Source organism: Dromaius novaehollandiae, chromosome 9, assembly GCF_036370855.1.
Source record: "Dromaius novaehollandiae isolate bDroNov1 chromosome 9, bDroNov1.hap1, whole genome shotgun sequence".
Lineage (NCBI taxonomy): Eukaryota > Metazoa > Chordata > Aves > Casuariiformes > Dromaiidae > Dromaius > Dromaius novaehollandiae.
Window position 1 is genome coordinate 14,458,684 of NC_088106.1, and position 26,938 is coordinate 14,485,621.

Consider the following 26,938-nt stretch of genomic DNA (forward strand, 5'->3'; position numbering starts at 1 on the left):
CATTACAGCACTGCAGACTTCATTAAAGAAATTACCAGTTCATCAATATAGTTAAGCAAGCATTTTGAAAAGCCTAAAGAGGACTTATAAACAAGTGGTGGGAGAATGTGGGAGGGTGCCAGTGGATACTGGAATGTCATGACAGAGGAGAGAAAACACTGAAAAAAAGGTCAAAAATTTGGCATTCTGGCTGAAGTGCCAGTCAGAGAATATGGGCTGTCCAACTCCAGAAGTGGGGATGGATGCCTGTTGCCTCCCTGCTCTGCCAGCCTGTGGGAGCCAGGAGAGCTCAGGGACCACAGCAAGGCAGCAGAACTGCCTGTATGCATATCCATCTCACCTGAGCTGGTATCATTTGGATCACTCCAAAGACATACTCCACAACTAGGCCCACCAGAACTGCTCAACTGCTTTGTAAAGAGACCTTGCTCACTCGCAGAAGAACTGTTTGAAGCCAATGGGAAACAAACTCAGCTTATGCCATAAGTGATTCTAGAAAAACCTGCAGTCTCTGCAAAGAAATTTCTATGCTGATCTGACAGATTCACCCATTTCTGGGCCAGCATCTTGGCACTGCATTTACTTTCTGAAGAAAGCAAGAAAGCAATGATTGTAGAGAAAGTCAGAAAGTGAAAGGGGGGAAATGAAAATATCCACAGTTCTGCAGTAAGATCTCACTTGTTCTTTTGGCAGAGCAAGGGAAAGGTCTTGTGAGGGGCACCCTCTGTAAGGCCTGCCTAACTAGTTCAAGCCAAAGGTTGTCATATCTCAGGAGCCTTCCTCCAACAAGCCCAGTGGTGGACACTCACAGGTGGAGTGCAAGAATGTGGCAGGTACCCAGTGATCCTCCCAGAGAGGGTATAGTCAGTGAAAGCAGCAGTTTACATACTTCCCAAGTTAGAATTTGCCTCTAGACTATAGTGCTTCAAAGCCACTGATGGACTTCTCCTCCAGGGAGCTGCGTAATCCTTTCTGGAACCCATTTATACAAGCTGCAATAAATAGGGGATTTGTGAGATTTTAAGACTTCAGCATATTACTGTTGCCAGAGTAGACGTGTGGCTGAAAAAGACCTGCAGCCAGGCTATAGTAGAGTTTTCAGAAGACGTGGGGGTTGCTGCAAAATATACCTACACATCTATTTTCATGCCTGTAAGTCAAGAATCAGAGCAACAGAACAGCAAACTTTCCCAGATCCTTCCAATGTTTTGCTAAAAATCAAAAACATTTGAGTTAATGAGGGTTGAATTTTCTAAAAAAAATACATCACTTTGAAACAGAATCAGATGAAACGGAGGGACCTCAATCCACACTGTCATCTGGGAACAGTGCAACTAAGTGCATCTGGGAACAGTGGAACTAAGAGCACATCAGATCTCAAGGGTGCTCTCTTGGTTGGTAGGATGATGAGTATTCTGGCACGAGATGCAATTTGTGTTGATTTCACATCGTAGCAATTGCTACCTGTTTTCAGCGCAGTCTGACCCTGCAAACATTGGAGGAAAGGTCCACTTCCTTAAGAGCCTTTGACTATTACAGATAAGGCTGACATAGAGGAACAAAAGCACACCAAAGAACCCCAATTATGCATGTTCACACATGTGTACTTTCAGGCTTCACTTTATCCAACGTTACCCAAGAAACATTTACTGCTTTCGGAGAGGACCTAAGAGGCCTTGCAAAAGTCACTCTTACCCTATTGCAGCTCCATGAGCTTTGATGAACACTATTAGTAATTTGCACCACTTTGAGAAAAGAATTAACAGCAGTCTGCAAAAAGACATCAACACTCAGCACTGGCAGCATCTCACAGTGTATGCTGCCCTGTCTCTTGCTGTAACTCTGTTGTCTGCTGTGGAGTTGTACCAGGCTGAATCTGGCCCACGCTTTAGCAAGGGAGGCTGCATACCACTTGGACAATTGCCTCCATACACGACATACACCACAAGCCTCAGCTGGATTTGCTGCTTCTGAAATGAAAACACTGCTCACTTTCCACAGCCGTAGCTTGGTAATCATTACTAAAAACTTATCAACTAGACGGCCTTCATTTCCTGAGAGCCTGGACCTAATTACACCAGGAAACTCTCTGCTTTTTATTCAGACACTGAGAAATGTTGGTTTCTGAGCCCTCCTCCTACAAAGTCAGGCTTTGTTCCAATTAGTAGAGGGTAGAAGAAAAAAACCACAGCCAGACCTCAAAAGTCAAACTACTAGAGATTATTCACAGAGATGCCCTGGCTTCTCTCTACATTATTAATAATAGCAATAAAATGTCATGGCTATTTCATCTCCCTTCCTCCCTTATTAATCTTAGCTGAGCCCTGCAAGGCCCCTGGAAAGAGGTATCATTTTTCCCCAGCTTGCAGGTAAGGAATCTGATGTCACGTGGTAAATCAAAAACAGATCCCAGGGTTTCTGGCTTCTAATGCCATTCCTCAAAGTAGTAAAACAAGCCCGCCCAACTACATTTCTTTATTGGGACATTCAATCCAACAGCAGGATGAAAGACTCATTGCCAGATGTGCTGCACAGAGCACCACTCTCGCATCTCTCCTTCGTGTCAGAAGGCTCACCAAGATGTTCATTAACCATCACCTGCTTGTCATAAAGCTTAGTATATAGCCATCAGATCAGACTGCTGGCCAATCAGTGTATAAAAATGATAAACTGCAGAGTGATACAATTCTAATTCTAGTAGCATCAAATCACAAGATTTCTGATGCTTCAGCAGCATCAGTTTTACTGTGAGCCATGAGACCCCATCACCTCCCCTTTAGAGAGCTTAGGAGCTTTCCAGGCAGTCAGTCAAGTAGAGGGTGTGAATGTTATAGGGCTTCATCTGTATCTGATGGGACACCTACAGTAAATGTGGTTGAGGAAGGAAGCAGAGGAAGAGAGACGTGCTAAGGGGTGTGCATCATCCGGCAGAGGTTTCCCCACAGTCTCACTAATGCCTGTATTACAGCTTGAGAAACCACCTACAGAAACACAGAGGTGGCTGCACACAGCCCCAGTGCATCGCACCTCATCCCTCAGACTCACCGTGAACATAACTAGCACCACTCCTGCCAGCTGCCAGGAGCCGAGGAGACATGAAACCACAGATGAAGGCCACCCCCTCCCAAGGGCTGGACAGCAAGACAGGAGAAAGCCAGGTAGGCAGGGGCTGTGCAGGGCCCTCATTCACCATCACCACTAGCAGCTCAGCCTGTAGCATCCCTTCCTGCTGGGGACAGGGAGGGGACACATGTGGGCCCTCTGAGGACTATAGCATTCACTTCACAAGCATCAGGAGAACTGCACTGCTGGGGCACCTATGGTCCTATTTTTGCTGGTGCACACATAGCCAAAGAGGCAACCCTAGAGGAGGTGGACATATGAGTCTCTCCTCGGTAACTGTCAAGAGCTTTGCCCTCATGAAGGGCTGATGAGCAACAGATCCCATTTTCTGACTCGAGGCTGCTCTCCTACAACAGCCAGTGCTTCACCTTCCTTCTTCCTTCCAGTGAAAAAGCTGGAAATAAGACATAGATCTATTACCCTGGGCAAAGATCCAAGTCTGTATTCCTCTGCACTGGCATAATCTAGAAGGGAGGCCAGAACAGAGCCAGCACTTCTAATTAATCATCCCAGTATTGGCAGTGAAGCACCAAATGGGAAGGCAACTTTAATGAAACAGAACCGATTTTTTTTTTTTTTTTTTTTTAATACAATCATCCTTCCTGACCTCTCCCACAAACCTGTTCTGAGTGATGCAGTTATTTGTAACCCACAGGACATCACATACATCGCTTGGAGATTGCAAGCGCATGCTTGTATTTCTTTGGCTTGCCTGGCTGGCCTTGTCCTGCAGCTCCAGTGGCATTATAGAGCTGCCAGGCAGCAGCTGAGCTGGAGCTTTTCCCTTTCATTTTTTCAGGCAGGTCTGTAGCTTGGCAGCAGGAAAGCTTTTCAAGAATCAGCAGTTCAGAAAGACTAGCAGGACCCCGTCATTGTTCCTGGTCCAGTGCTGTCCTGTCATGGTGTCCAAACAGCCACAGTACACCAGAGAAGTGATGTGGGCTCAAGGTGCTTTGGCAAAGCTCCACTTACCACCAGGACATATTTCATACTGACCCCTGCAGCCCTGCCATGCTGTTCTGCCTTCAGATGAGTGTCTGGAGCACGCGCTGAGCATGCTTGTCATAGCTGCTATGGTATTTCAACAATGCAGCTTTCCCAGTTCAGCCCAGAAGACAGCACCTTTGGAAGCGCAGTGACTTGCAGAGGTAGGGAAGAGCTCAGTCCTTCAGAAGGAAGGCTGTTGAGCCACAAACTCATACAAACACATAAAAGCCCCCATATAAACTGCCAAACACGAGGGCATCTGCATGCTTGCTTGCACAGCAGGACTTCAGAACCCAGATCTGTGTCCACAGCTGGAACAAGCACAGAGAGAAAATACCCTGATGCCTACCCTCGAGCAGGTAAACACTTAGTCAGTACAGACTCCTTTACTGAAGGCAGGTATGTATAGAGCCAGGCTGGATGCCAGCCATGACCCAAACAAACTTAAAATGCACACCGATCTGATCACCAATTTTAGCTCCAGCTTCTTAGACCCCAATGCCCTACTTCCCAGAAATCCTGTAAGTCCACATGCTTCCAGAACCCCCTTCAAGCCAGCAGCTCAGAAGCACTCATGGTGGCAGATGATCTTCACTGGTCCCCTATCCAAGTGCGGGCTCCTTAGTTCGTCAGATCTCACAGGCACCAGGAAGCAACATCCTAAAGGAATTGTATGGCACTTGTAGGAGTAAGGCAGGTGTTTATTTCATTACTGCTTTCTCTATTTGTCTGCCTGACATGGGAGAAAGCTGCTCAGTCCTGTTCCAGCGATGGATGGCAGAGCTCCTGCAAAGGAGCCCTGCCAGCTGCCAGGAACGGCTGGACACACGGCAGCCTGGAGCTGCCAGCAGCAGGACGCAAGTATCATGCGGCTGCACACGCAGGCTGCAGTGTCTCTCCAGGGACGCCAGCACAGATTATTTCCTCCCCCCGAGCAAATTTTGTTATTAGTCACAATACTGCCTTTCTTTAATCCACACCGCACAGCAGTTCCCAGCTGCAGCCCCACCACTGATGTCACTTTGGCAGGTTGAGAGACATTACCCTCTGTCTGGGGCAAAGCTATTTTCTAAGTATGCAAAAAATGACAAGCTGTCTGCCCTCACTGAGGACATGGCTGAAGTCACTCTCCTGCAAGAAGCCAGTGTTTTCCGAACATTGCTCAGCAGCCTGGGAGTCTGGGTTTCTGGTTTTTAATTCCTGGCTCTGGTCTTGACTTACTGGGAATTCTTCAACAAGTCACTTAGTTCGTACTGCTATTTAACGGGGAAACTGAGTTGTGGAGCCGCTATTACCTTCTGGCCCTGGTTGCTGGAGGCTGAATGACATTACTTAAATACCTCTGATGACATTTCAGGGACTTAAGATATTGCAAGATTTTTCTGTTGATCTTAAAATTATGTGCTGGTCTCCTGCAAGAGCTCCCTCAATCCTTATAAGTGGCTCTTTGTCACTGTTCCCATCCACACCCTAGTTCCTTTTTGAAAGTCAAATACCATAAAAGGCTGTTTATAGAGACTGAGATCCATGAAGGAGAAGTCAAATAGGGTCAGGCTAGCTACGTCTTTGCCACCCTGAAGCGCAGCCAGAGAAGGGTGGCTTCCCACTCCCCCCGTGATTTGTGGCAAAAAGCAGCCTGTCCGTCTGAGGAGCCTCTGACGTGGGTGGGGTCTCTCCTACCCCTTTGTGTGTGTGTGTGGGGGGGGAACCACACAACATTGCACCTGCACTGGAAACAGCTAAGGGGAAAAAGGCAGATGATGCCAAGATAAAGTAACAGAATTAAGGCAAAAGCAAGTGTCTATAATCAATCAAGGCTGGACAATGAGGATCTTATTCGCGCAGACCTTTGCTTAAATTTACTTTTTTGCTAAAAGACAATTATGCACAAGTCAAAAAAATCTGGTGGCTGAGAAATTGCCAGATGTTGATTCACCCCTGCTTTCTGCAAATATTTTCATTCTGTTGAAAACCCAACTTTCCCTCAAAAAAGAATATTTTTCAGAAAAACTGCACACAGCTCCAATGACAGCACATGACGCAGATGAACTCTGCCATTTAGCAGGCTTCATGCTGCTAATTTTCCACTTTTCCCCGACCTGGAACAACAGAACCAAACTGGTCTCAATGTCTGGTACCGAGTTTTGCATTTCCCTCACACAGGGAAGAGAATGCTTAAAGAAACAAATATGCCAACACAGAGATTTAACAGAAATGAAAGAAGAGAATACTGTTAATTATATTAAACATTACTGGTAATGATCCTAATCCTCATTTGTTTCAAAATGATCTTATAACTTATTTAAAGATGACTGGGGGCTGCAACTGCCAGGGACAGAGGACACAGCAGAAATCAGACAACGGCAAAGCAGCCAGGGTGTAACAGCATCCTAATCTAATCACAATAAAACAGACAGATCTACGTTTTGCATCTCAGTTCAAACAGGGCATCTCCAGTAGAGCAGCCCCTTAGAACAAGCTCAGGAATTGTTCTAGTACTAACTTAGAAATTTATATAAAAGAGGCATCGCTTATGTAATAATTCATAATTTCATATCTGGTCTCTCAAGAGATCCAGTGCACACTTTCTCAGCTTGAGCAGTTAGCAAATCCTAGAGCTTAACTAGTAGGCACAGCTTCCCAGAAAACCTAACCTATGTTGTGGTCCAGGTGAACAACAGCATGCCACAGATGACATAGCAAATGCTACATTATCTAGCCCTCTGCGCCCCACTGAGCACAGTAAACACTGCAAAGCATCCTTCTCCAGGCTACCAAGTGCTGAAGCTGCACCACTTTGAAGCATTTCTATTGTAAACACAAGTTCACTGCCAGCTACTGATGAATTAAGCATGAAGGGGGAGAGTAAGTCATAGTATGCTGCCTCGTGTATTCGTTTAGCCTGCTGGCACGTGAGATCTAACCATAATATCACATTTAAGTTTTTCTAAAAAATTCACTTTGGACTCACTTTTCACAATGTTCTTTTGTTTGATTTAGTGAGCAACAGCTGCTCATTTCAAGAAGCTTTTGGAAAAACATTCATCTGCTCCCAAACTAGACTAGTGTTGAAAAAGCAGAGCAGACATCAAAATGAGAAAAAGAAAAAAGATGCTATAAAAAGGACAAAGAAGAACTTTTGACAAATGTGTTCTGGCGTTAGCAGCAACCAATTCAAAACATAAATCACTGCAGGTGTAAATTCACTGGAAACACATGTCTTTCCATCCAAAATAAATCTGGGCCCCAGAACAAAATCTGCAAGACCTAAATGGTGACTTGGTTGCTAAACGGGTGGGCAGACTTGTATAACTAGTACCAACATTGCAGTCATCAGTCTGAGTTATTATTTGCAGATGCTTCTTATGACAACACCATCCCCCCGATCCCTCAGCATCACTCTTCGGGAGCGCTTCACCGCTGCAGCTCATGCAACGGTTGCAAAGCGCATCATGCTCCCCCTCTTCTTCTGGGAGCGCAGAAGTGGGGATCTCAATGCTGGAACAACTCTGCAAACCACACAGCGGGGTTTGCTGCTCAGGTCTGAGCCAGGAGTTGCCAGAGCTGTGTCCCAGACAGTTTGGCCATGGAGCCAAGCTCCGGCTGCCCATGAAGCATGCTGACAGGGAAATGCCTGCAAAGTAATTTGAGCAGTAGTCCAAGGGCAGTCCAGAGTGAGTCACCTGCCCCAGTTCACCCCTGGAAAAAGAGGACCAACCCAGGCTAAGCCACTGTACATGCCAGCACTGGGTACACCAGCCTCCCTCTGGATCCATGGACCGTGAAAGCTCAGCCCCTGAGGATGGAGCTGTGATGTCTGTGGGGCACCAAGGCCAAGCTCAAGGTCTCATCAGGTTCCTGAAGGGCCCAATGGCAGGGGACTGGTAAAAGGTTTTGAATAAGGTGACGGGGGGACAACACCCCCCGTCACTGTCCCTTAGCAAACCTCTGGTGCAGTGTGCAAAAAGCACACATTGGTACCAAGCTTGGACAGAGCCCAGGTCTGTCTGCAACTACTACAGGAAAGATTTTCTTTTGACAAGGTGCTGGGGATTTGGTCATCTTAAGAGACCCTGCTAATGAAGCCTGGCAAACAAAGTCCATTTTTGCCGATAGTAAAATCGAGACAGGAAGCTGGGGTTTAACCACTGACAGGCAATCCTAGCACCTGGGTCCTCTCCTTTGACTCCCTCGTCACGCTCACTTTCAGGTCAGCCATATACGCTACCCTGGGGGTCGACACTGCTGCAGCTCTTTTGGGCTGAGGAGCACAAAGAGTCCCTGAGGCCTGGTGGAGCGCAGTCAGCTTAAGCTGTAAGGCTGCAGCACAGGCACACACAGCAGAAACATCTCTGGAATGAGGCAAATATAAAAAAAACTGGTTTCCAATGACAGCAGCAGAAACCTCTCTAGCTGCCAGACCACAAACAAGCTGGAGATGTTTCCCTCCCTCATCCTACTTGACATAAGACCTAAGCCAAGCTCCTTCTTCAGCAGCTCTCCAAAGCCATTTAGCATGAGACCTTCCATATGTCTGATTCCTGGCTGCACCAAGAGACTTGTCCTTGTGCTGGCTTGTGAAAAAGAGTCTGATTTATGAGGGTCTAGCAGCAGCAAAAGTATTGTCTTGTGATGGGCTGGGAGGGACACTGACCTCAGAGTTTTCAGGAACCCCAGGCTAGATTTCATGCCAGACAAAAAAAAAGAAACCCAGCAGCAGCAGCAGCTTTTGACTCCTCTGAAAAACCAAAGTGCGACATTTTCAGTGAAGCACCAAAAAAGCCGAGGCCCAAATGAGCTGCAGATAGTCTTTACACCCTGGTTTACCTGGGCATGGAGGCAGGACAAGGCAGGCATCCCTCTGCAGATCAAGATTCAAACTCCACTTCCGGCATGTGCTGAGGCTGCCCCTCTGCTTCCCCTGCAAACAGGGCCTGGACATCTGAAACCAGGATTTCAAGGCAGTTGGCATAAGGCTCACTTGTGTGCGGCCAAGCAGGCTGCCTTTCTCATGTGTCCAGTGGGTCAACTGGCTTGCAAGCACTTCTAGTCCTAGCCCATACAAAGAAAAGGGCCAGACTAATATGCCTATTAACTGCATAGAAATAAAGATACATTAGCACTTTCATTAGTCCTTTTATGGGAAGGTTTTTACTTATTTACCTGATGACAACGGTCCAAAGACAGAGCTCAGAGTAGGGTCCTCTGCACCAGCTACTCAGTGCAGTCCTAAGCACAAGCAAGAACATGGGTAACTATCAAAGATGTCCAAGTCAATTGAAGGTTTTAAACAGTCCCCACACCTATAAAGCTTGTGAAGGAGCTTAAGGTAAGGCCTAAGAGACAAGCCTGGAAGAGGAGAGCAGAAAGGGCAAGAGGGATACTATAAAGCTCTGCTTTTGGAAAGCAGATGGGACCAAATCATGCAGACAGTTTTATGACTCCTCATGCAGGAAGTAAGTGATGATATAACATCATGTTGCTGTGTCAACAACTGACACATCACAGCAGGCTGATTTCACAGACTCCCACTTTATTTTAAAAGCTATCTTCAAAACTGCAGAGCAAGTGCAGAAGACTTACTGCACTATGGCTCTGCAGGAAGACCTGCCATCCTGGGCAGTCTCAGCCCTTTCAGAAACCAGTCCTGCATATGAATTGCATCATGCCTTGTCATCCACAGAAAGAATGTGGAACTCACCAGACAGCAGCTGATATGAAATCGAAGTACCAGCCTCCCTTCCCTTTCCCCTTCCAAGAAAATAGCACTCTGTCCCAAAACACATTCAAAGGGTTCACTGTTGTCTGTCCCAGTGCATATGATGTTTTCAGCCAGCCTGCAAGTCATCAAGATCGTGGGCAAAATTGTGTGGCACAAGCAGACTACAACACTTGAGAGTCTCTCTCCTTCATCCCTGAGAAGGACTTTGTTTTTAACACTACACACCAGAAATGTAAAGCATTCCTCCCAACTGCTTCTTTCCCACATAAGCCAAGCAACACACCAAGTCCAGCTTCTGACCCGCTAGGAAGGGACCATCACCGTTACATTGCAATGCTGAGTCCCATTGCTGCTTCCCATCTGGGCAGGAGGTTAGGTCTCTATAGCGGCAGCAGGACAAGGAGACTTCTCCATGAAGGATGGCAGGTAGCTAGGAAGGCTTTGCAGATCTTGTTTTGGTATTTTTGGGATTAAGATCCCAAATACCTGGACCCCACTGTTATCCTTCATACAGGTACAAAGGGGGAGGCAAAGACTATCATGCTTTTCCTGCAGTGCTGTATGTTTTGCACAGGAGTAATAACACTTGGTGCTATTTCAGGAGGTCACTGTTTCTGTCTCCCACTTATCACCTTCACAGGAAGGTGCATGACAACTGTGAACCAACATTTCTCTCCAGAGCATTCAGCGGTTCACTTCCATGGACTCCATGCAAATTTTCATGGCCCAAAATGTTCAGCCTCTCAGGAGTCCTACAAATGGATAAGTACAAACCTATTGCCATGGTAATGTACAGCTCTGTTTTAAAACTGTTTTTTCCCTCCCCTTGAGAGTAATGTTGGCAGAACACAGGACATTTCTAAACTCAGGCTGGTGCCAAAAATCAACACCCAGTGAGCCAGATCCATTGCCCACAAACGGGCAGAGCTCTGTTTCAAAGGTCTGTCCCCATATTTGTAGATATGACCATCTCACTTTCACAAAACGGCCTCTAACTTTAGGGAAGCCCTGTCCTCTCAAAGTTAACAACAGATCCCTTTCAAGTTCTGGGCTTTCAGTCTTGTGAACTGCAAGTCCAAACTCCATTTCTGGAAGCAGAGAGATGTGAGCTCCTGCCCTGGGAACTGCAGGGGCACCTCAAGGACCTTGGTGAGTGGCACTCTGGTTACTAGACCAGGTGGACAGTGAGGATGTTTCTTCAGCCATGTTCTCTCAGGAGCCTCAACAAGGCACTGCTGAGGATGCAGAGAGGAACAAAAGTGATGAGGTCTTCAGTCTGGGCAGGCTGCTCTGAAAGCTGTGGAGAGGAAACATACATCTCCTGGAGAAGCCCGCGTTGCTGCGGGAACCCAGCTGCACTCCTGGGTCCTGACACCTTCATCTGCACACTGTGTCCTCAGGCTTGCGGCCCAGGACCTGTTTAGCCAACAGCTACTTAATACAAGAAATCTACTCATTTACAGCGTGGATCTCCTAAGTGTGAGACAAAGAAAGCAAGTAATCTAACTCAGACCAAGAGATTTTTGGCACACGGTACACCCATGTTTAATACACTGGGGTCTTGCTGTTTTGCACCAGGTCTAAAGCTAACAAACAGGGGAGTAGAGGACAGAAGTCAATGTATCATGGAGAGGATTTTCTTCAGAGCAACTGCCAGAAGTGACACAAATATTTGACTTTACATCTTCCTTCAAAGTTGGCACGCACAAGCCATAAAACCTCAGGGTTTGTTATTGGAAGCAGCCGTTTGCATTTCTACTGACTCAATCGCTAGGCTGTTTTTCCAAGGGTCTGCATATTTACTTTCTCTGGTTGCTTCCAGCAGTGGGACACAGGACCAAGATCCTTAATGATCAGCTTAGAAGGCCCTGCCATGCAAGAAGACAGGACGGATGTCTCCAGGAAACCTTGGATGTCATACTGTAGTCAACTGGAACTTGCACAACTACATCCTGGCTGTAAAAACAAGCAGTAGATCTATCTGCTTTAGGTGTACCTAGCCTGAGACCTGCTCAGCTTGACACACCACAAGGAGTTGCGTTTTTGCTTCTAGCAGTGTGTTTGGTATGAAGCATATACTCAGATATCAGCAGAAGGAATGAAACGAATGTGCCCTATGAGTCATGCAGAGAGGCCACCCCTATTCAGCATGAATTCTGCAAAACCCATTCAATCTGTAAGGGATAATTTTGTTTACAATCTGGTTTTGTTTTCCAGCCCACAATGTTAAAGAGATTATCCATGTAGATTATCCATATCTCCCACATGATTTTACTTTTAGAAGCACCCTTTCCTTTGGGAGAAGTTTACTGGAATTACCAGGAGAGAGCATGTGACCCTTACCCTGGAAAGAAATACGTTATGAATCTGACCTCATACACCAGAGCAAGCAATTCTGTCCATTAGCCTATTCACTTACTTGTGCCAGCAAAGCCTTCACCCATCTCCACATTAATGCATCAGCCACATCTAACAGCCAGGAGCCCAAGAGCTTCTCCAGTGGGTTTGTGCTGAAGCAGACACGGTGCTGCTGTCCAGGGCAGGAGGCAGGAGCTCAGGCCATGGCCATGACTCATTCTCCTGCCTCTGCCAAAGTAGTAGTTTTGGAGTGAGGAGATGACAGAGACTTAAATTAGAAAGTTGGTGAAACAAAAGAAAATCCTCCTCAGTCCTCTTCTTCCCTGCCTGAAGCCTTGCTTATGGGCAAGAAGGGGAAAGGGTATGCAAAGTTTGAAAAGTGTCCTTAGAGGACTGCACATCACTGTACAGACGCAGAGACAGGCTCTGGGCAAGTGACCTTTTTCCTGCACATGTAAAACATCTTTTTCTACAACTTTTTACCACCTGTTTTAGTGAAGCAACAAATGTGACCATACTGATGTTTTGCACACAGCATATGAGCTGACGCACTGCACGGACACATCAACACACTCCATATGGTGCCGATTCCCACACTGCTGCTCTGGTCAGACTGGCCATGTAACATGGAAGACAGTAAGACTTGCCCCAAATATTCCCCCAACAACTGCATGAAATACCAAGTATTTCTAAGTCCACGTACAGGTTCAGAAGAGGATCAAAGCTTCACTGCCACAGTCAGTGACAGATCTCCTAACTTTAAGGGGGCTTAAAATATAGCCATGGGTAAAGTGCCCCGGAGAAGACACATGTTCCAGACATGCCTATTCCTTCAAAACCTCTTCCCAAACTCTCTAAAGAAGTTGCCCACCTGCCTAGCTGCTGGAGACACTTCTGTAGTATCTGAAGACAGAAAGGCCTTAGCTGGCATCTAACAAAGGCATTTCACTGTCCTGGCTTCACCAGGAGAAGAATAGGGTGCAAAAATTTGGCAATTAAGTCCAGCTGTTTCTTAAATCCTGGCTACATAGCTAGCTGCTGTAGCTAGCCTTGCTGGCTCCTGCAACAGCAGAGATGAGGGCAAGCAGACACACACTGCTCCCCTTCAGCTCATGCTTCTCTTTTCCTCACTGCAGGGACCCTGTTTGAGCAGCAGAGCCTGCCTCAGAGCATCACTGTAAAGACAGAAGGGGTTGCTATGGGTACCTACGCTCCTTCTGTCCTCTGTGGCTGAGGCTTAACTCTACAGGTTACTTAGATGGTTATATTAAATCTGTACAAGGGGCAAGGGGACCTTAAACTGTAAGCTCTCCAGGGAGAAAAATCTCTATTTCTCTTACTTTGAGTATCATAATGAATGAGCATCAAGATGAATGATTCTGACATGACTCAACCATGTATTTAGCTGGCAAGAAGGGGTCAGATGTCCAGCAGATCAGTGTGAAACATAGGCTATGAATACTGAGAAAAAAGTCTGAAACTAGGATAAGCGCCGTGCATATAAATCATATCACTGTGAAGAAAGCTGGAGGCACCATGACAAGGGTTCAGACTGGCGTTAGACACAAGATAATTCCCTGCTTTGCATTGATTTAAGGCAGACCCCATTTTTCCAGTCTTTCAGGCAGAGATCATAGGCAGATTAAGCTTTTTTTTTTTTTCCCCTAACAATAGCGCACTATAAGCATCTTGGCGAGTCTGGCTTATGAGCATTATTACATTGACACAAGAGACAGCGCAGGCTGCTTTGGTAGGTACCACCCCAAGTGGTGTCTACAGGCTCAGCGTGGGCAGACATCAGCTGTGCCCATGGTTCGGGTCAGCAGCCAGCATACCTACTCCAAACACACAGCAGCATAGTTGTGGCAAGCACAGTGCCACAGACACGTGCTAGTAAGCCCTAGGAGCTCTTTAGCGGGGTTTGGCAATATCAGCACCCTGCCAGCTAGGACATGGGCAGAGTAAGCTCAGCCCTGCTTGAAAAAGCACTGTATCTCTTTACCGGCCCAGCTCCCCTCATACACCCATCCACTACAACTGCAACATTTGCTGATAAAACTTCTAGTTTAGTGAGCAAAACTAAACTAAACAAATAGCACCTCTAACCATCAGCAGCGATGAGGAAAAGTTTTAATTAGTAGGTAAGGTTTTACACTAATGCATCCCAAAGCACAGTTGCAACTAAGGCAAACTTGATCTTCCTGTGCTTATATCCCTGGTCCAGGATGCTTCCTATAGGATTTTTCCCTCCCCCTCCACTTTGCCAAGTTTCAGCCCACAGCTAAGATTTATAGCCAAGTTAGTAACAGAGGAAGGTGTCGGTTTAGACCAAGGCAGCTGACAAAGTCAGGCTCACTTCTTCCCACAGCCCTCCATGACTGGAACAAGTTATCAGGAAAGGGAGGAAAATGCTGTGTCACCGGTCCTGGGGGATCCCACTGCAAAACTGGCCATGCAGGTGCGTCTGCTCCCAGGCAGGCAGGGCAGATATTATCATGGAAAGAAAAGGTCTGATAAATCCTTTCTACCACTAATAATGTCAACATAGTATATTGCTTTTACTGGCAGTCAAGCAGAAAGTGAGGTAGTGCAAAAAGGAGAAGCCCAAGGTGCAATGGTCTAGAATAATATGCTGTCTCCAAGAGTGACAGTGTTCAAGTGCCCTTAATATTTTTGCTTTCTCTTGAAAAGTGGGAGGTCTGTGAGGTACAGGATACTGGTTCCTACCCGCTGCCCCAAGGCAATTTTCTTACGCTCCTTCTCCTGCACTGCTAGCAAATTAGCAAGCATCTCCAAGCTACAGCAGAGCCCAAGGAAACACAAGCTGGATGGCCTTTTCGCCCATGGACGCGCCATGGACATCTCCTCACTGATGTACAAAATGACAGTTTAGACTTTCCCAGCAAACTACTTGATGCCATCATCTGCTGTGCCTGTCGCACCCCCACCTGCCCATCAATCCTGACACACAGATTCCAGGCTCTCTGTGAAAAGGAGGGTCTTTAACTTTTTTAACACCCCCCCCCCCCCGAGCTTGTGCAAACTACAGAGCACATAACGGGACTGAAACAGTGTGCACACAAGAGCACATACCCAGCAGGTACACTGCAGCCCAGGATATGACACCATAGGTATGCTCCAGGAGGATCTTCTGAAACTCAAACCCTGAAAGCTTCAGAGTTCTCATCATCTGAACATGTCCATGTGCTCATACAGACATGTGCTCATAGCAGCAGACATGTCACTACATATATGTAGACTTAAATGCACTTATGCACATATAAAATAGACAAACTATGCCTGGAGTCAAAGCTAGATAAAAAAGGATCTTTGTAGAGGTGGTGTGATGCATCCCAGCTCCAGAATTTAAAGAGCTGGGCAGAGTCCAGAGCTAGTTTTCCTTGTTTGCTCTGCATCAAGCATCTCCCTCACCAAACTTCCCCCCGGGAAAGTCTGAACATATGAATTGTCTGCAAATTCCCATGAATAGAGTGACTGGGCAAGGCAGCTGGATCCTGTAAGAAGATCCCAGAGCTGATCCCAGTCCTGGGCAGACCTGCTGGGCACACCTGCTGCCCCAGCACATCAGTGTGCTCAGGCAGTAGCTCAAGGACAAGCTCTCAAATGTACCTGAAGGGGAAAGTCAAGTGCCAGGACAGGGCACTAACTGGGAGCCCAGCTGGGCTGTAGCAGGGCTTAGCACCCTCGCAAGCCCAGCTGGAAACACCCAGGCTGCAGCAAGGCTCAGCAAGCCTCAGCCTGCTCACAGCTCGGGGATCACCCAGCGACAGCCACAGGGACTGGGGTGGCACAAGAAGGCTGCACACGACCAACGTAAATCTGAACAGCATTTGCAAGAAGGGGGCTGGGGAGCTACAGTAAAGGGTTAAAGCTAGAGGCACTTAGTGGCTGTGGTTGAGCAGGGTGCTGGAGCAGGGAAACCCCAGAGCGCTCCCCTTCCCCCTGTTCTAGTATGCTAAGCCTGCACAGGTTTTGCTGCTTTCAGTAGTCTGTGCACACAGCAGATGCCTTTTCCACACACAGGAATAATTTCCCTGCTCTCAAGATATCCCTCCCACACATCCATGTACTTAACATGCATTTACAACCCCTCCAGGGGAGGGGAAGACCAAGGTCCCCCCAGCCCACGCTGGCTCCCAGCACATCCAGCTGGTAGCGCTCCCTGGGGACACTGCCAAACTCTCCCCTGCCAGCCTCGCCGTTTGGCTTCCTAAGAGAAAGCAGCCCCCCTTGCCGCTGGAGGTCAGCCCAGCAGAGCAGGGTGCCGGCGAGGGGAAGGCCAGGGAGCCGCGCCAGGATTCAGGTCGAGCTGGCTGCTGGCAGCACTTCAGCTGGCCGCGCCTGAACAAAAAATAGAAATAAAAAAAAAAGGGGGGCAGAGGGCTGGGGAATTAATGTCATTAAATATCTGACAGCTGGAAAATGTGAGCGGCCATTGTTTGCAGCCCCCCTACTGCTCCTCCTGCCCTCCCTGTGCTGAACAAGTCTGCTAAAACAAAAGTAATAAAGCATACGAGCCAGGACTGGAAACACCGACTCCCCTTTCCCCCGCTGCCCCCGCCAAGGGAAGGGGACAGCTCTGACCTCACCCAGCACTGGCTTCCCAGCCCACAGGGTCCCCAGGCCCTCCCAGCCCCCTGCCCTCCCTTGGCTCTGCCTCAGCAAGGTCAAAAGCCTTTGGTGCTTTGAGGCCGTGGCACTGGGATATGTGCCAGGAGGCCTGGGGGAGGCCACGGCAGCAGCCTTCTCATCTTTCACCCTCTCAGAGCAGCTGTGCTCCATCTCCACATGCAGCACTGATGTTGCCACTGTCACCACGAGGGTGAATAAACTCCTTTGAGGTTGCACGGCTGCTGTCCCCACTGAGCTGCCACGGGGGATGGATGCAAACCAGCTACACCCCATGCCACCAATAATAAAGTCATTGCTCCTGCCACTTTTCCCAGCTTCACTGACACAAGATGCTAGAGATCCCAGAAGCTGTCAGCCACCAGTTGAAACGAAACTTTCTCTGAGAAATGACCTCATGTTGCTTCTTCCACATACATGAATGGTTTAGGGTTAGCTACAAGAAAACAAAGAAATCCAAGGCATAAGACACATGCATCAGCTTCCACCAGCCAGCAGTGGTCAATACCTCTAGTAGCATCAACAGGTTGTCCATCTCTGAACCTTCAGGCTATTTTCCCTTCCAGTAGCTGAACTTGATCCCATGCCATATGCCCCACGCACAGGCTTGCCACAGACCTGCTCCCAACAGTACCCTGAGCTTCCCCCCACTTCAGACCAATCCAATATCAACCCCACTGGGAGCATGAGGAAGAATAGCACAGGTAGGAACAAGTGTTTCAGAAGCAGCACTGACCCTGTCTTGTACAGAAAATGGACTAAAAAAAGCAGTTCCTGAAGTAGGCTGCAGACTGCTTGTGATCTGAGTGGCTATAAGTGAGGTGATCAGCAGTTTTATTTTCAATGAAAAGCTTGGCAGTTTGTGAGAAACACTGACAGTGAGTCACAGCCCAGAAAGACTCACTGGAGAGGACTGTCTTCAAGTTTGACATCCCTGAGTTTTACTCATTCTTCCAAGTTTAACTTTCTCAAACATCAGTGTTAAGCTGATGTTGCCAGGGACCCTGGTGCCCTGAAGAATTTGATTCCCTAGGTCTGGGGAGAAGATTTGAGGGCAATCTTTGGTTCCTTTCCTTTACAGCTGCCAAGAGATTTTCAGCAAAATCCTTACAGCATTCTTCTGAAAGTGTTGCACTCAGGCATTGAAACTACACCTGTTTTACCGCCTAAAATGATGGTTAAGTAAACCAAAGACATTCAATTCCAGGAGGTATTTAAGTAACTCAGGCTGCTCTAATATTTCCAGGGGTTAGGAACAGACAGATTATTTGGGGACTCCTTTTTCTAGGTCCATGTAGCTGGTTTCCAGGTTTGTATTAAGTCATAGGCTGGCAGTGGGCTTAACTGCTCATTTTTGCCAGTGCTACATCAGTAAGAGGACTCAATGGAATTGCCACTGGTCCCAGTCAGTGGATCATATCTAGATGGTCTCTTTCATATCTGGATTGGGCCAGCTTGCATCCCACATCAATAAAAACTTTGACTTACCCACATCAACAATGGATTTGTTTTTCCATCCCACCTGTGGCTGGTGGGAATACTTGGCTGGTGCAGGACAGCACCTGAGTAGCAAGGCTATTTGTCTGCATTGTCCCACTTTTTACTAATTATTTTTCTTTGTCTCTCCTGCTTTCCCACACAAAGCCAAGAGGCAGTTAGGAAGCACCACTTCCAAGACATTTCCTTCACTTCAAACCTGCCTGCTTCCATAACTATTTTGTAATTAACAGGAGCCAAGAACAGCATTATAACCACACTGCCTGGGTAGATAGGTATAACCACAGCTTCTTTACTCCCAGTGCCTCTGAAAACTTGTGTTGAGAGAAGGACCTTAAATAGCATACAATTTCTCTGTTACTGAAAGACATTTTCCCCAAAATACCTTAAGGGACAGAAAAAAAGTTTTTACAGCCTGGGGTGAACTGAACCTACTGGTAAGATGCAGAGAGAACCCTAGTGTTTCAAAAAGCATATCCACATTTCAGGTTTAAAGTCATACAGGAGTGTGAAGTGATGATCCGAAGGCTAGCTGGACATCCAGCTCCTGGTTGGAATTATTTCTGGGCAAGGCACATTTTCTCCTTTCCTGGAAATGGTCCAACTATTGGGTTCTTGCACATGAGGGTAGGACTATGCCTCTCACCTCCACTCAGAAGCAGGTATAGACTTTATTCTCTAAAAAAGTACTCATGCTCGCAAGCACCAAGGAACATAACTCTAATATGAGCCTATAATTTGCAGGGTCAAATGCAGCTCAACTCCAATGACAAAAACTGGGCTCAGGAAACAACTGGGGATGAAAGGAAAGCCTTAGCATCTTGACTGTGTCTTTTTCACCTTATTGTGTCTCTGATCTGGCAGCGTCCTTTAGGACTTTAGTGATCATGTTTCACAAGCAATCAGTTTCCTGGAATTTTGGGTGGGAAAGAGATAACAAGCACACATTGAGAAGTCTCAGCCTACTCACATGGGTCAAATCCTGAAGAACGCTGTACGAATCCAATTCCCATTGTTTTAAAAGCTTTTTGCCGAATACCTCATCATATTATATGATTGTAACAGATCTACAGCATTAGCGCGCACACACACACACACACACACACACATTAAGATCCCAGAGACATTCAGTTTCTCACCCCTTCCTTTGAGTCCCATGAACTTCCGCAACAAAAAGGAGAATTCTGGTTAAGACGATTCACATGAGCGTAAGCCACATTTTCCCTGGCATCTTCCTTCCTCTGTACCCACCAACACCCAAAGGAATCAGAGCACTTCACAGCAGCTTCTTTTAAAACCTTAGTGGCTCTTTCCAGGCCAGCTGCCTTCTTCCACCTTGCTGTTATCCAGCTGGGAAGCACACATTTATTTATATTCATTTATGTTCAAACAGGCCATCCCACTTGAAAATAAGTGGATTAAAAGCTAGTCTGGAAAAAGGATTAAATCCTATTGCACTGCAGTGAAGCCTGCGTATTTAGGCTATGATGTAACACAGGCAATGGGAACTCTCCCCCTACAAGGGACATCAGGAATTTTAAAGTTACAGCACAGCCAGCTCTGCTACCTGTGATGCATTCAGCAGATGGTGGAAACCCACAGCCTTGTCCATTTACCTTTGGTCAAGTGTTCTAGTTCTTCCAAATCTAAACAGTCATTTAACAACTGCAAATACTCAGTGCATTTCTGCAGATGGATCTAAATGGCTCTGAACTCACAGGGGTTGTTGCCGCACTTATCTCCAGGCAGCAGAAGAATACGCCCACTCATTCATCCATTCACTCAGTTCATATCCGTCCAAGACTCACATATGGATATTCTGCCTAAACACAGCCTTTCCATTGAAGCAGATGGTTAATGCTATAAACAACCTGGCTGGTAGGTGGCTACTGAGTTTAAACATCAACACCTTCCTGTTTGCACTTCCCACCAGTGTTTGCAGTCAGGCCAGTGCTGCTCAGTCTCCAGCTTTCCAGGAGAGAATAATTCCACAGCTGGTGAAGAAGTCAAAACCATCTAAGTCTTTTTTACCTTTAGGTATCAACATCCAGCACAGAAGTGGGAGAATGCTTAAAAAAAAAAAAAATCCTGTAACATTGCCTGGAGAGCCAAAGAGTCAGAATGGTAAAGTAACAGGCAAGTCTCCACCATAGCTGCAAAGACACTTGACTGTATTTAATGCACGCTAAGCACAGACCTGGAAGCAGCCACACTGCACAGCCCAGCCCAGACATCAGAGCAACAGAGCTAGGGGCACAGCAGCATGCAAACACTATGGGACTGCTTCCAGACCCACATCAGTAACTCCACATGGTGCTGCACTGCTCCACCCTGAATTGGGTGCCGGCTACATCAAGAAAGCTGCTTCCACATACCGAAAGCAGCCAGGGGATAGCTAGGAACAGACTTCCCAAAATTTGCTAAGCTCCAGTCCCTCTCCTTCCCATCTACACTACACTGAGCTGCTGGCTCTCTGAGCCTGCTGCATGTGGGGAAGGAAAGAAGGGACAGGGGAAGGAAAAAATTGTAACAGCTCTTGTAGCCAAGCAAAAAAGTTCAGCAGCATTCAGGCAGACCATTAAAACTTGTGCAAAACCACTTTGCTCCAGACTTCCTCTGTGCCCCCCCACCAGCTCTGCTTACCTCCTTTCTGCAGCACAGCCAGAATGCAGGAGATCTGGCATGTTCTTTCTTTTAATTAAGCAACAGCAATTAGGCAACATAATTTTTAAGCATTTCTCTCACAGCTGAGATTGCCATTCCTTGGGAAAGGGCTGACTTCAAGATTAAATCAGCAGCTGTGTTCAAGTGCCAAATCACTGGGTCAGAAAAAAGGGAGTTTGATATGTAAACAGTCTTGTTACTAATTACCCCATGCCTTAAAGGGAGTTGCTGTGGCTTCGCCCCACTAGAGCCTCTGCTTCCTCAGGGGCAGGACAAGCAAGCAGAGATGATGCAAGAACCAAGCAGTTAAATCAGAACCCAGAAGATGTAATGGGAGCAACCTCAAGGAAGATTTTAGTGCTGTACAAACCCAGCATCCTTTACCACTACCAAAAGCCAGATATATGGAGTGTGTCCTTTGTCCATATGGGCTGGGAAAACTCATACACCTGTTGCATCAGGCTTTAGGCCAGTGTTTATAATAGCAGAATTGCATAGGAGATGCCTTTCTCTTCCCAGTTCTTTTGGGTTGAATTCAAGACTGCTGCCTGCTCCATAGAAACTCCTCATGGCTCAAGGGGCCTAACAGATACGGGGGAAGAAGAGGACTTGGTCTCACAGGCTGGGGTTCGCACACACATTTCTGCCTGCTCCATTGGGAATCACAGCTTTAACATTATCCACATGGTGCTGAAAACATATTCCAAAGTCCCCAAGAAAAATTCTGAGCAACCTTCCCACAGACAGCATTCAGTAACTGCAAAATAAGCTGCACTTGGAGGACAGCGTGGGAGGTGTCACAGCTGCTCCTGCTATGTGGCACAAAGCAGCTGCATGCACTGGCCACCTGGGTGGACAGGGCCCCGAGAATGCATCCTCATCATGTCTTCTTTATAGTTTCCTCTAGGAGCTCTCTGATGTGTTTCAGATGGGATATGACCCCTACGAGTGGCTTCTATTTTCTACTCAGTTTCATAACAAACCTCCATCATCCTTCACCAGGGAAATCCAGGAAGATGCTACTGACATAAGAGGGCAGCTGTGACCGCTGAAGATAATGACTTGGAGAGGATATTCAGTATCATCAGTTCAGTATAGCTGTTTTTTCTTTAGAGTCAATCAGTGTGGAACGGGATATTGACAGAACATGGCCATAACTGGGATGTTAAAAGTGGGGCCATTTAATGTTTGCTTGGGGAAACTGTAAACTTTGCTGGCAAAATTCAAAGAAATCTCATGCTTAAAAAAACAGGAATAGCTGTTTTTCCTTCACTTTGATAAGGCTGGAGGTTTCCAAGGACACCCAATAAATCTCTCATACACACATGCTCCACTTCTCTCTCAGCTGAATATTTACAAATTTCTGAAGTGCTAAACCTCTTCAAGCCATTCAGCTTCTGCTTCTATTTGTAGTATCTACAGTGCTTCTGAGATTTTACTGCAGCTATCTGTATTCATGGGGACTGGAAACTAGGCTTCCTGTGTAACCCTAAAGGTCAGTCACATGATTTTGCTTGAACATGCCAGACAGGCCTGAGGAAAACACACACATGGAGTTTCCCGTGTGCTGAAGAGTGAAGCAGGCTATCCCAAAGCAAAGCAAGAGACCTGTACTAAGAAAGATAATTTAAAGCAGCCATTCACATCCAACTAAGTAATGGCAAAACACAACAACACCTGGTGTCAGCAAGATAAGTTGCATAGCTTTTTCCTCTGTTTCCAAGGGGAGATCAAACACTTGCTGCTATTTTGGGAGAATGCTACCAGAAGCAATTTGTATTTGAAATTAAATGCAATTCCACCTATCTAAAGGGAGTTCTTAGGACAGCAACAAGCAGCCTCAGCCCAGTCCTGTCTATAGCATCCATGTTACAGAGTACAACTACCACAGCAGAAATCCCACCAGAGAGCAGGGAGGGTTTTACAGCCCAAAATCACTGGGGACACTAAATAACAAGTTCCAGATTAAAAGTCACCTCACCCTACACTGGATAGCCCTGGGGCAACCGACATGGGGAACAACATGCACTGTGTATCCTGCACTCCAGAGGTTGTTACACCTGGTACAGCTTCATGGGTTTAGTTCCCCAAAGACACCAAGGGTGCTGGGAGCACAGAGGACATGATGGCACACAGACTTCTCACTATCCTGAAATGGGTGGGACACAACCCACCATGGTCATTTTGAGCAGCCACTATCAACAATGTAAAGGCAGGAGAACCACATCACCTAGAAGATGATGAAGCTAGAAGACCTGGTACCTCTGCCCTTGCCACTTCCACAGCCCAACAGGCTGCCACACTCTAAAGGAGATCTTAGAAGTTCAAGTCAAGAGAAAGTTAGTCACCAATAGCCTGCGTTTTACATAGAATTTACAGCGCTAGAGGACAAACCACTTCAAAAGGACTGATTGTGGTCCAAAGGGACTGCACACAGAAGCAAAATTGAGAGGTTTTTTTGCTCCTGACAAGACAAAAGCAGCGCAGCATCTCTTGATAGCTTCCGAAGGGTCTCTTTCTAACCATCCCCATTTTCACCTAAGTATCACCAGCAGGAAGAAGGGGCTGTGTACCACTGTTCATACCCCAATATCAGCACCCATTCCCTTGCACCAAACTCCGCTTAGGCTCAGATTTAAGTCCCCACAAGCAATGGATGAGGTCTCAGAGCAAAACAGGAAATCAAACTCAGGGAAAGGGGACTACAGATTTAAAGTACATGTTTTGCAAGCTGTGTTTTCTTGGCAATCAAGAATAATCAAATGCAAAGAAGCATTATGCAAGCTTCACGGCAAACAACTTTCTCAAAATTATGATTGCTGCAAACGTGGTCATTTGACCTCACTTTCTAGCCAGTCTTCAACTTTCTTCCTGAGACTTAGCAGCAGTGCCTTTTTGACATGATTTCAGTCACGTGCTGCAGCCAGGAAGCAGATGAGTATCCAGTTGATTTCCCACTTCCCACAGGCCGTAGAACAGCTACAGGACAGCGACAACCTTGATTACTAGCAAGGGCTGAATAAAACTAAGTATTTGAAAGTAACACTCCTCATTTTCTAATTCATGTACTGCTTCACTGCCTTCAATAGCACTTTCCCTCAAATCTGCACTCTCTTCTGCCTAAAGCATTAATTTCCATTACCTCAAGAAGTACCAAATTCCAAACCTTTGCTGCAGCTTCAAGTTTTCACACTGTTTACAGACACCTCATTAGCCTCCCCACATCTGGGCCAGAATATAAGGTGTTTGTTCTGCAACATGCCAGAATGAGTCAACACAACTGTCTGATTATATACAGGCTCCAAAATGTCTCATGTATAAGAGAAGAAATTAAGCAGATGGCCTGTAGAGCACTGAGACTTGCAATTTTCTTCCTGGAAAACTTACGGTAACCCCAGTTCCAAAAATAACACTAGGAATAGCCTTCCATGTGGGAAGGAAACATTTTCTAAAAATCTTTGATCTCTGTTTCAGAAAAGGGAACTGACACATTAATTAGAACATATTGCTAAATTGGGTTGCTATGTCACACCATAGGGCTAAACCAACGCTGGTATCCGAATGTTGGTGGCCAGCTCCTGACAGAAATTTACTGTTTTTCTCCAGGACCTTTTTTCAATTAGCAAAGCAGAAACATATCAATTCAACTCTGCATAAGCCCTACCATCGAGCCTCCCCTAAATTACTGCCCTTCTCTTACTAAAACTGCTTTCTAACAGTTATTACCCAGAACTTCATATAGGCCTCTAATTTTTTTTTATACAGCTGTATTATGCAAGTGTCCCAGTTATAATGGATTTTATTTTCAGAACTCCACTGCAAGGGGAAAAAGGTGCTACGAGCCTCATTTTACAGGCAAGAAACCAAGACACCGCAGATCCCAGGAGTGCTCCAGCGTGCAGGTACACAGCATGGCTGCATCGCAGCTCAACTGTGGGATGTCCACACAGGAGGGAAACCTGGCTGTGTGGATGGCAAGGGGCAGGGCACTAAAAATCCCACCTGTCAAACCCTATCCCAGGATTCAACAGCTTTGGTGGTTATGTCCAAGAGATGAATCCAGATATTCAGTACTCCAAGGTGACCTAATCCCTGGAGATTCCCAAAACTCATCAGCCCAAGTGTCACACACACAAGTGCCCTCCTCCCACATAAGCTTAATTGCAATCTAGAATTTACAGAAAAAACACATTCCAGAGTGGACATCCTGTAACCCCTTCTCCACACCTTGTCACCACTCTCAGAGGACATCTATACAGGACAGTGGGATTTCTAAGGCCCATACTACTGCTGGAGTCAGTCACTCCTATCCACATCCTCCCCAGAAAAACTTTGCTTAATCAGTGTGAAGGGCCCTTGCCACCTAATCTCTCTTACTGAGGAGGCTTCCTCATTTTGGAAACAGCATTTCCAATTTGTCACTGACCCCTTGTCCCCGTACTCCACCATGAGCTATAGCCAAGTCCCTGAACACATTAGTATGCTGCAGACCTCACGTCCTCTGATGGGATTGCCTCTATCTTTAGAGACCATATGCTGACAGCACTTGTTTGGATTCCTTTCTTGGATGAAACCTTGCTTGAAACACTGGATTTTGTCCACTTCTTCCACTTTCCTTCTGTAACATGAAGCAATATTTTTTTCCCCCTATAAAAACTGAAATTGGGAGCATGCAACCTTAATTTCAAGGTATTTATAATTCTTGGCCTGCACAGTCTCAGCATGACCCTGCCAAGCAGTACTTGCTGCTTGGAAGGCTGACAGAGTGTGCTCAGCCATAAACAAATGAACTTTAACTCCACCATGTTTAAAATGTAAGAAAAAAATAGTTAAAGTTCTATGCCTTTTAACTAGAACTCGAACAGCTAATGCAAACAAAGTAAAAATAGTGTATGTGAAGCTTTTTGAAACAAGTACTAAAAGGTGGTAGAAAAATGAAGAGTAAACCCTATTAGTTAGCTATCACCTTTGCTGTTCTGCAAAGGATGACCCTGCTGTGGTGTGACAACACACTCATTAACTGATCTGCTATCTTTTATCAGCAGTATGATTTTATCAGGCAAATATGAAACCAGTATGAGGTCAGGGCAGGTATCAACCCTCTTTGGAGTAAAAGATAATGGAGAAAGGGAGAAAAAACTTCCAGTTTTCTAAAGAGAGCTCACCTAAGAGCATCAACCTGAAAGAGCAGATACTTTGTACGATTTTATCCACAGAGATTACCATAATGGAGGGGCATGAGTTGTGCAACTTTGTTATGTTTACATCCCAGAAGGGATTTGAGAAGCAGAAAGTCAGCTATCCAATTTGGATAGCTGGAATTTGGCACAGCAGCCTAACCTAAAGTTTCCATTTACTTCAGTATTGCTTGGAGAAGATTCTTAACCACTGTTCTTGTATCCTGAGCTTTCGGTTTGTAAAACAAGTTAATTTATAAAGAATCTGAATGACCTCAGAGAAGGAGAATGATGAGAGACTTCCTCTGTCTGGATCTGATAAATCGTTACCCAGTTGAGAGAGATTTGCTTATATGGGTGACCACAGGCAACTCGGCAAAACACTGAGGAACCCAGTGTCTTCAGCTCTACAGTCTCAGCTTCACGGTGCAGTGCAGCCCCTCTGACCCCAGCCAGCTCACACTCAACATCATGGTCACATCCTGTTAACTATGGACTCAGGAACTGAGCCTGAGCTCAGCAAGGTTGGAGGTTCCCAGAGTGCCATCCACCTTCAGTGCAACTCTGCCTGCACCGTGGACTTTTCCTTATGAATTCAGCTGTGTTTTCCAACTTCATTGACAGGCATCAGTATCTAGCATCTCCAGCGTCTGCTGGCATAACAGAGCACAAGCGGTCACTGCACTGCACACCATTACACAAGCACTCACTATCGCGAACTGCCTTGCCCGGGGAACCGGAGAATTCACACTGGAAGCTG

At 46.4% G+C, this 26,938-nt stretch overlaps 1 protein-coding gene across 3 annotated transcripts in view; it reads right to left on the reverse strand.

Moving 5' to 3' along the window:
- Positions 1 to 26,938, reverse strand: part of P3H2 (prolyl 3-hydroxylase 2) — an 88,770-nt gene that overhangs the window by 34,880 nt on the left and 26,952 nt on the right. Inside the window, exon 1 of one of the 3 annotated variants that reach the window (XM_064516789.1) lies at positions 20,981 to 21,124. The exons of the other annotated variants lie outside the window; for them this stretch is intronic. The gene's annotated coding sequence lies outside the window, so the exon portion shown is untranslated. Of the gene's footprint in view, positions 1 to 20,980; positions 21,125 to 26,938 lie in introns of those variants that run through there. 3 annotated transcript variants of the gene reach the window in all.